Source organism: Choloepus didactylus (assembly GCF_015220235.1).
Source record: "Choloepus didactylus isolate mChoDid1 chromosome Y unlocalized genomic scaffold, mChoDid1.pri SUPER_Y_unloc1, whole genome shotgun sequence".
Lineage (NCBI taxonomy): Eukaryota > Metazoa > Chordata > Mammalia > Pilosa > Megalonychidae > Choloepus > Choloepus didactylus.
Window position 1 is genome coordinate 4,718,859 of NW_023637624.1, and position 10,754 is coordinate 4,729,612.

The 10,754-nt window shown below is 34.6% G+C and overlaps 1 pseudogene; it reads right to left on the reverse strand.

Moving 5' to 3' along the window:
* Window positions 1–2,137: 2,137 nt before the first annotated feature.
* LOC119525890 lies at window positions 2,138–5,292 on the reverse strand (annotated as a pseudogene).
* Between the last annotated feature and the right edge of the window lie 5,462 nt (window positions 5,293–10,754).

Below are 10,754 nucleotides of genomic sequence, written 5' to 3' on the forward strand. Positions count from 1 at the left end.
ACGTTTCCCCTACAACATCGCCTATTCATTCTTCCTTAGATTTCTTGTTTCTTCTGATTATAAAATTATTACGTGATCATCACAAATAACAATAATTATCATTATGCAAATTCAGTCATGTAGAATAGAAAATACCCTATCAACTGGATCTTATAATTTAAATGAAATTGTAGTTTTTTTAAAAAAATTATGGTATCATGTAGATACTTCATAATTTATTTACCAACCCCATTAGTGATAACTTGTTTCTAATTCTTCATTGTGGCAAACAGTACCTTTGACGATACTGGGGTTGAAGGGTACCCAAATTTAGACTTTGGAGAAATGTTGCCAAATTGATCTCTAGCAGTGTGTGAAGGTCTCCAAGCACAGTAGCCAGTGCTGGGTATTATATTTTTCATATTTTTATTCTGGTATTTATGTCAATAAATTCTTATTGAATTCAAGCTAGAATAGATCAGCTGAGCATTTTATAACTTTATTTAAATCCAGTATATTAGGTTAGTAAGTGAGTATAGTTGAATTTCTTAATGTGTGTTACATAAAGGCAATATTTCAAATTTCTTATTCAATGATGTCAATATCATTGGTGGCACTTTATTGGGAAAATGCTGAATATGCTGCAAAATGGTGACGCTCTCTACAATTTACACAGATTAAGTAGTTTTATTACATGCTCTCGAATCTTATGATCTGGACTCTAAGCAGGGAAAATTTCAATTAGAGAAATCAATACCAATAGAAAACACATTAACTTTAATACAGGTGTAGTTTAAAACCAGAAAACGAGGCACAACTAATGTAGGACAGAAATAAGAAATAATAATGTTACCATGGTGTTCAACCAGCAGCATAGAAATTGACTTTGTGGAACTGATTACCTAAGGGCCAAAGATCAGGCAGTGAAATAAATTAATACAGGGGAAAGTATGACAGGGAAATGTGGTATTAAATATCAGGTAATCCTAAATGTTCTGTATCCAGTAGGAAATTATCACAATAACCAAATGCTGTGATTGAATATATGAAGAGGTTTTAAAACTTAAAGCCTGTGAACAACTCAAATATAAAATGTTTAATAAATTGGCCTTCTGCTAGCTCACAATATTTACTCATAACTGAAGTTAATTTCTTATCTTTTATTCAAATTCAGAAAACAAGTTATTTATAATATGCATGAACTTTATATTTAGAAAATTCTTTTTACAATCTAAAGTGCGTAACAGGCATATGAGAGGCTTTTCAAAAATTTCAAAGCTCAGTATGTTCTCCTTGTTTTTGACAACTTAATGTATTAAAAATGAAACAAACTGATGTGAATTTTGAAACTGTATCTTGGCAAGATTAAAAAACACACACACAAAATATCTGCTTAAAACTTTTTTTGAAAATGTTGTCTTAACTATGTCAAACCAAAAGTACTGCCTTCTGATTATCTTAGAATACTGAGTTCTAAACAAATAAACATTTCTATAGCTTTTAGATTTTATGAAAAATGTTTTTTTGTTTCATTAGGAAAATTACCTCTGACTGAATATATTAAGAGAAAAATAGCACAATTCTTATTCAGTATCTAAAATTTATTAGTCAGAAGTATCATGTTTTTCCCATAGGTTTACGGGGCAGGCATACAAATGGCAATAGTCTTGGGCTGATTTTGTTATGTTTTTTTTCTTTTTTTACACTATTATGGATTTTGCTCATGTTTTGAGGGAAGAAAAATAACAAAAATCTCAAAGGTCAAAAATGAATCATATAAACTGACATCTACTTATATGTGTATGAAGGGCAAGCCTAAAATGCAAAAAAAGGGGGTGGGGATTAAGGCAGCTTGAAAAGAAGAGAAAATTTATCCATCTCAAATAATCTCTACGTAAAAGTACTGCCATAGTGTAATTCATTCCTAAAATCACTGTGCATATAGTTAGACTTGAAAGTCAAAAATTAAAACAGGCATTGCTAAATGAAGATATAGCACCAAGTGCTTTTCCTTGAGTGAATGAGAACTTGACCAGAGATATTTTTGTTTACTATCAGACATCTCAGCATTTCTGAATTCCTTGCAAAGTCAGTATAACTGTTGCAAAAAATAATTTTAAAAAAATTAACTCTTGTTCCGGTAACAGTTCCCAGCTGACTACAACAAAGTATCTGATGTAGGAGACTGATTATCAGTGACAGGTTTTCATTCCCAAGTGGGTAAACTGGTGGTAAAGTCATATCAGTAACCTTCATTATCCACAGTTTCTGATGAAAAACTTTCTTGTATGGAATCTCATTCACTCAAAGTATATGACACTGGAATCTGGAGTCGGTCAGTTCTGGAAGGAACTTTGCTTTTTTACATCTTTCAATTTTGAATATCCTTGTAAAATTTCTACATAATCAATGGTCTTTCTTCTTGATGGGATCGAAAGTGTTTGTTGAGCTCTCCTAGGGAAATAAAACTTTTCCCACAGAAACCACCTATATATGGTTTTTCACCTATATGCGTGAAAAGAGAACTAGAGACAGCAAATGTCTTCCCACAGGTATGACACACATAAGGCTTTTCTCCAGTAAGCCTAACGAACATGGCAGGTCAGCGTGCTGACTGGGGCAAATTTTTATCCACACCTATCACAGACATAGGACTTCTCGCCACTATGTGTCCTTGTATAAATCTTGAGATTGCTAGAAGTTGCCAATTGTAAATTGCACACATCACATTTATAGGTTTTTTTTCTCACCACGATGCACGCGACTATGGATGACAAGATGTCATTTTGAGCAAGTCTTTATCACATAATTCATATTTGTATGGCTTCCCACCTGTGTGAGTTCTTCCATGAGTTTTCAGCTGGGTAAAAATGTCTTTCCACACATGTGGAATATGTGGGATTTGACTCCTTTACATATTCTTATGTGCTTTCCCAAGCTGCTTGCTTCTAAAAGCCCTTTGCCACACGTTACACATCGGTGTGGCCTTGGAAAACCTCTGATCCAGCTCTTGTCTGGAGCTCTCCAGCTTATAAGAATTCTCAACACTGACCATGTTAGAGTGCTCTCTCTGAGATAGTTGGGCTGTGATTTTCCACGTCTCTGTTTCATTGTTACAGATTGCACAAAGATACCTTGTGCCCTTGTGCTGGAAATATATTTTCCACAAGTGATGTCAATTCGAGCTCTGAAATATCATTTCTTTGTGCAATTTGTTCTGCTACTGACAGTGTGGACAATTTATTTGCATCTTAGAAATAATTCAACAGATGCATTCTCTAAAATGTCACTGGGATATTGCACCGTTTTATTTTGCCTTGTTTCCTGGGAGTTGACAGCCTTCCTTTTAGTTTGAGATGATGTTTTTGCTAAAGCTTCTTGCTTAGGATTTGCATGAAGTAAATCTGACTTTATATTTTATTCCAATTGTGATCCAAGAGTTAGAAGAGCATTTTTTTGTAAGTTTTCAGTTGACTTCATTTTGGGGGAGGAGGGTAATTTTTAGATTAATGCTTTGAAGTCAGAAAAATTTGGCCCATACAATTTGTTTTAGAAATTGAGGTTTTCTTTCTGTCTTTTGTGTGTGTGTGTGTTTGGTGGACATTTGAAAGAACATTTAGTTCCTCTGAAGTATAAAGTTTTATCAGATGGAGATTTAACCAAAGTGATTACAATATTCATTCTTATTTTGTCTGTTTTGCATGTTGAAATCAGAGTTGTGTTCAAGTTTTACACAAAGTTTTAGGAGAATTCTGTTTTCAACTTTATTTTTTACCATTCATTATAGGTAATACTTTTTCAGCCTCCCAACCATTTATCTTTGTTGCTTCTCTCCTATCTTCTGTTGTCCTTTATGGTATTTCTTATTACTTCACATTTATCTTTGTTGCTTCTCTCCTATCTTCTGTTGTCCTTTATGGTATTTCTTATTACTTCACATATGTTATTAGCTCTTCATCTCTTTATCTTTTTCCTCTGAATTCTAGAAAAATTTCTCTATTGATTCAGTTTTCTGAAGTTTCACCTCTATTTTTATTTCAGAATTTAGTAAAATTAGTTTTCATTTGAAAGCAAATTTTCCTGATCTGATTGTTCTTTTTTGAAAGATACAATATGCTTGTAAATTTTATTTGTTCTTATGCTTCAGAATGAGGTCCTTCTTTAAGAATGCTAAATCTTTCCATATGCTCACTGTTTTTCAGAGGATTTTTTTAAGGTTATGTGGGTCACACTGCTCAAATCTTTCAATCCCCAACCAAAAGGAAAACAGAAAGTTTGCTACTTTATTTTCTGTAGTTTTTTCTCAATTGGAAATTACTTGATTTTGGAGTGAGAGAACACAGGGAAGTTCAATGCTTTGCTAAGCATTTGGTTTTAGCCACTCAATAAAGAGGCACCAGTCAATAAGCAGACAGCCTGTGAGTGCTGTTTTAGGTATTTATCTTGGGGTTGAAAATTTTTCTCTGGAATTCTCAGCTGGGCCAAGGAAGTTTTTCCTCCATGTTTGCTGTGGCAGCTTGAAGTTACTTGGTACATTACTAAGTCCCTTTTCTGGGTGGCTAAATCACTCTCACTAAGTCCTTTCCTTATTTAGTGAACTGTGTGCTAAGTGAGACTCAAAGCAAATGCTGCAAACTCCATGCTTCCTGTCTAGCCCACAGATCCTTTGATTTGCCCACTGCTCGGTGCTTAGGGTCTTCATGGGCTCTGTTGAGTTCCATAAACCTGCTTTGCAGATTGACCTTCAATTCAATGTCAAATGAAACCAATAGGGTAAGCAAACTATTTCAGTGTGCTAACCTAATTTTCTTCTCCCTTCAACTCCAAATGCCTGTCAAATAAAGATCTCTTTCATATCATGCACACTCAAAACAGACTATTATTAGTGATTTAAAAGAAGGCAAAATTGGGGGGTGGGTGGGATTAAGAAGTAGCTATGTTAGCAGCTCTTGGTCAAGGGAACAGAATTATCTGAAAACTGCCTCGGTCCCCTCCACCTCAAGTCCCAAGAGTAAATGCACAAATACGGCAAAATAAAGTGAAATAATATACAAGTAATATGGTTTCATTCCCAACCTGCAATGCAAAACCCTACGAAGTTAGACTGCATTACTTGACTTTTCTCCCATTACATATATCTTAACCGCTGCAATGTCATGAAAAGGTGGTTAAAAGCACACACAATATTCAAAAGGCAGAATAAGTGAGATGATTTGGATGGCTGTGAGGATTTGAACTGGTGAAACGAAATCAGATCTGCATACCATATATCCTATTAAAACCCTTGAAACCTCTACCTCCATCACAAAACATAGTCCGTGTCCTAGAAAAGGGATAAGAGGACGATCAAGTCAGGAAGCCTTTGGAGGGATGCAGGTGGTAGATGACACCAACAGCCCCTCTTTCCCTAAGACTTCTGTATGGAAAGCTAAGCTGGTCAGTATCTAAAAAGAAATCATTGTATGGACAGTGGCATTACAAGTAGATACTATGGTTCTAACAGATGCTTCTCTCTAAAAATGAGCACCAAAGTAAACCACTTTTGTGCAGGTACAACACATGCAGAGCCTTTGTGGTAACCAAACAGATTTGAAGCAATTTTTTCTTTCAAAATAAATCAATTGCTTAAAAGGGACAACCAGGTTGTGGGAAATAATGGGAGAACGGGGGGAGGGGAATAAGAAAAATATCTCACGTATTATTTTTAAAATGATTTCTATACATTATTATACTATCTGGTGGAGAGTAAACTAATAAGTTGATGAGGGAAAGTTTCTTTATAAAAAGTACTCCAGTTAATAAATGACTGGATTTCTGAGGGAGAGGGGAAAGGGGAGGGGACAGGGAAAGGGAGAATTTATCCCATAAAGATTTAATAGGCATATCAATTTCAAGTCTGTCTTATTTAACTCTATTTTGGGCAAGCTTGTAAAAGATATTTTGTGAGACTATTGGGAAAATTTAACACTGGCTATGATTTTTAAAAATTAGTTTTTAAGGTGGGGTATGGATATACTGTGCTTATGTTAACAAAGTTTATTTACAGATGAGATGAAACAATCCAGGGCATGGGGAGAAGATGAGAATGTAGATCAAATAAGATTGCCTATAAATAGGTAATTTTGGAAGCTAGGTAATGAGTAAATGGAGGGCTATTATACAATTCTGTACTTTTGTATGTTTGTAATTTTTCATAGATTGAAAGAATCGAGTGGAAATTATTTTGAATTAAAACATACAACGTTTACAAATTCTAGAAATTTTGAAATAAAAAAAGGGGGGGGATGCAAGATCATCTGGTCAAATTTATTTGAGTCCCAAAATCCAGTCATGACCAAAGCTTAGACTTCTTAGCTTTGTGGTCAATTATATTGGGGGGGGGGGCTCAACTGAAAAGGTTATCTACTCTAGTTCATCTGTGATGATTTCTGTGCAAAATTGGGAAGGATGAATACAGACCCTAGCAAGATGAGGGTCAGGGCCCTCTGTGATTATTTGCTTTTGAAAAACTAGCTATAAATGACATACAGATAATAAAAGAAAATTCCTCATTCTTTTATAAATAACACTGAGGTGGAATGAAAAATATAAGGTCCTAATTTATTCCAACTTTAAAATCTGTTTATATAGACTTCTGCCAATTTTTAAATTTGAGCAACATGCACTTAATATTCACCCCAAATCTATGATTACTACTACTTATTCTAATAGAGGAACAGAAATGTGATGGAAGATTACATTTGTGAGACAGCATATTTCAGACCACACATATATGAGTGTTAGAACTAGAACTAGTTTGGTACTTTGAATTATTTCTAAATACACAGAAAAGATACAGAACATAGCGTTTGCTTTTAGTTTATTAATTTATTTTGCAGGAATCTTTGACTCTCTGAATATGTACTGTTTGGTGGTACGATGCATGCATAGCCTTTTAAAATGCCTTTGTACAATTTCATCTCAAAATAATTTTGATCACAGCATACACAGAAAGCTAAAAGAGACTTGGTATTTACAAGATTTAATAAGTTCTTGTTTTAAAGAAAAAACTGATCAATTCCTTACAGTAGGGAAAATGGACATTAGGTATCGTTATAAATAACAATTCAGAATTGTTCAGTCTCACAGCAACTTTTCATGGCTTTAGAAATTAAAATGGGGGCATCATTCTATTAATCTCTGAATGCCCAAGCCATGCAAAATCTACTTGTATTAAATATTTGGGGATGCAAGTAATAGAGAAAAAAATGCATGTCTGGTGAATGTGAAAACGTCATCAGAATTAACTTTTAGAATAAGAAAATACTGTTAATTTTTTCAAAAAGATACAGTAGTGGTGCAACAGACAGTGCCCAATTTATTCTGACTTTTTAAAGTAACATTTCAATTGTCATTTTCTTCCTCTACAGATATACAGACACATTGCAATATGGACACATTCCAGGTGTGAACAATGGTACAATATTAAAATAATTCAATTTTTAACTATAAAGGGACATTTTCACATTCCAGGATACATCACTGATATTTTTAAAGGTCAATTTTTCTGTCTTAATATTCTTGCTTTTCAAAAGCTGATATGAACCCTAGATAACTGTGACAAAGCAATGACAAAATTTAAGGAAACATTGATTTCTTTCAATAATTAAAAAGTACTAAAATTGAGGCCAGCTCCTTCAAAATTATTAAAATGCTCATCACACTTCCCATTTCATTCAGGGAAATAAACAAATTAGCAACACTTTCCCCACCATCAATAATCTGCTCTAAAACTACATTTTTACAAGGCATTTCTTTTGTTTCTTTAAAACACCCCCCCACCTGTATTCTCTCCCATACAAAGTCAGTATCAATTCAAAACATTTTACAACGCTTAGAAAGTTTCTGGTTCCTCTATTACCACTTTAAACATTTAAGAGTACTCCATAATTTAAGGGGCAACGTACTTAACAGAATGGCAAACGTGCTTTCTAAAAACCCAGTTTGCAAAACAGTGAAATAATGTAAAATGAATAGTCAGGTCTATAGGTTACAAATGAATCAAACTAGTTGTATTTTAAAAGTCTTAATAGAAACAAGTGCTCCACCTGATTAAAAGGGCACAGTCACCTCAGCAGCCAGGCATTCATCATCCACTTTATGCCCTACCATTTACATGCCAATTGTCTGTACATGCTAATATGACTAGGAGATAAAACGTACCTTGAAAGTTGGGTGAATTCTTGTTCAAACTGGTTATAGGCAAGAAGCAGTCTATATAAGGGGCACAGTTAAATATATCAAATTGATCAGTGTTAAATAATTTTGCTCATTTTAACAAATGAATACAGCCTATGTTGGCATTTGAAACTTGTGCACAGTCCTAAATTAACACATGCAAAATTTCCTTAAAAATCAATCTCTGATGTCTCATACCTCACCCTCCACACCTATCAAATAGACTGTTTCCTCATTTTTCCTGGCAGATGAAAGCAATGATCGGCTAGATATATCACCAAAGGGCTGAACCCATGCATCTACTGTATGGTAACACCTTTATTAACCTTGGTGTATTTTCATGCAATAGTTTTAAAGTCATCTACATGGTTTTAATAAAGCATCGAACTGTTTTCATACATGCTACTTTCATTCTCAACTGACAACTGCCAAATTAATTGCTGCCATTTCAGCACATCACTAAGAATACTGGGTAAACTTTTAGCTAGAACACCAAGGAGTGTGTGTGTGTGTGTGTGTGTGTGTGTGTGTGTGTGTGTATGCGTATGTATATATTTTCCTTAAATTGTTATGTAAAACCAAGTTGGGTTGACCCTCACTAAAGAGATATGAAACCATACAAAGGCAAAGGCATTGGCATATTACAGAATAGGACTGAACTGTTATTGAAGATACAGGTCTGACAAGATACCAGTGTTACAAAGGCCTTTAAAGAACACTGTCTTCAGGTCAATGCTTCTAAAGCCCATATTCTTTCTCACCATTATTTTCACAGTTTTGCCACAGCTGTTGTATGAGAGATGTTTTACCAGTGTAATTACATAGTCACGTTTATTTGTGAGACGAGAGGATATATTTGAGAGAATTTTCCACAGACGAAAGTGTTTTCAAAGCTGTAGGTAGAGTGTGAAATTATGATTTTTGCCTTTGGTTTCATTATGCTATTAAGTGCAGCTTATTTTCCAGGTCTGCCAGAGATTACTGCTAAACTAGAATACAATGACAGAGAGAGAGAGAGAGAGAGAGAGAGAGAGAGAGAGAGAGAGAGAGCAAGAGAAAAAGAGAAATGGAGGAAGGAAGGGAGAGAGGCAGAGAAGTGTGTGGGGTGGGAGAACATGGTATGGGAGAGTGGATATTCCTAGGTTTATAACCTTAAAACCTCAGGTAAAATCCTTTAGGATTGGAAAACCTACCAACTTTATTGCTGTTTATAGTCACCAAAATGGGGGGAAATTCCAAAATCCAATTCTGAGTTAGGAAGAGTGGTAGAGACCTTAATTAAATGTGCTATAATTCATTTTCTAGTGATGGACCCTAGTGAGTCACATGATTTTAGATCTTTTCAGTTATCCACACCCTAAAGTTCTGGTTTCATTAATAAGGAGTGCTTTAATATTGCCTGAATGAACTCAATATGATCTTCGATTACAGTATGTTAAACAGTTCTTTGTTTCAAAGTCCTTTGTATTTATCTTCCTCTTACTAACATTTCTCAACCAGCCTTCTCTTCCTCCCCAAATGTTGTAGAGTGCAACTTAAAGATACTGGCCAACTGATATTTCCCTCATGTTCATTTATTAACATATGTGCAAATAAATCTTTATTGAACAGCTAATACTGATTACTTTTCAACTAAATTAGGATTACGGCACAAAGTATTATCTGTGCTGTAAACATCATGAATTCTTCACAAAATTGGAAGGAGGAAAAATAAAAGCCCTATGGACTGCAAACATTTCTTATAGAACCACAGTTGAGCTCAAGATTTCCGAATGGATTCTGGAATGGGTTTACATTTGGCATACACTCACTGTGCTATTAGCAAAGCACAGTTTTACAAGAATATCATTTATAAAATCATACTTTATAGGGACTTGTTAAGTTTTAAAACCAATGGCCGAATAAAAGCATGTAGGAACTTAAAAATATGTATCTATTATGTAACATAATTAGGTCTTAGGTACCAGTGTTGAATCATTGTACAAGCGAAAGGGATCTTACCGCCTCTGACTGTACTTTAGAACAAAAGGCATGATATGCCTAATTCCTGACTGCTACCAAGTTACATTTTAAAACATCTTATTTTTGTATATGTATTTGTGTGTGAAATTACCCCTAAAAAGAGCAGCAATTACAAATATCCTATTTTGCAAAAAAAAAAAAAAAAAAAATCTGGGTGCTTTACCTGTCCTTCTCTTTGGCAGAAGGCAAAAGGAAGAAGCACAGGGAAGCCTCTGTCTTCCAGAGAGCTGTGACCAGGTAAGTCTGCTCTGGTAATTTACAGTTTGTCTGCAAAAACTGTAACATTTCACACCATGATTCAAAGTTCTAGTTTAAAAAATAAGGGACACTCAGCAGTAACTTTAACAATAAATTCCACAGAAGAGTTCTTGACTTCCCTGTATACATTCTTTAAGCAGTGACTCCTATCCCGGTTTTGGTTTCAAGTATCCCTTTTCTATCTCATTCTGCAATGAGTTAAGAAAGGAAAAAAAAAATCCCCATTTTTCTGTGAGTAAGCACAAGTGGATACAGTGTCAATCTTCCTCCCCTTGTGT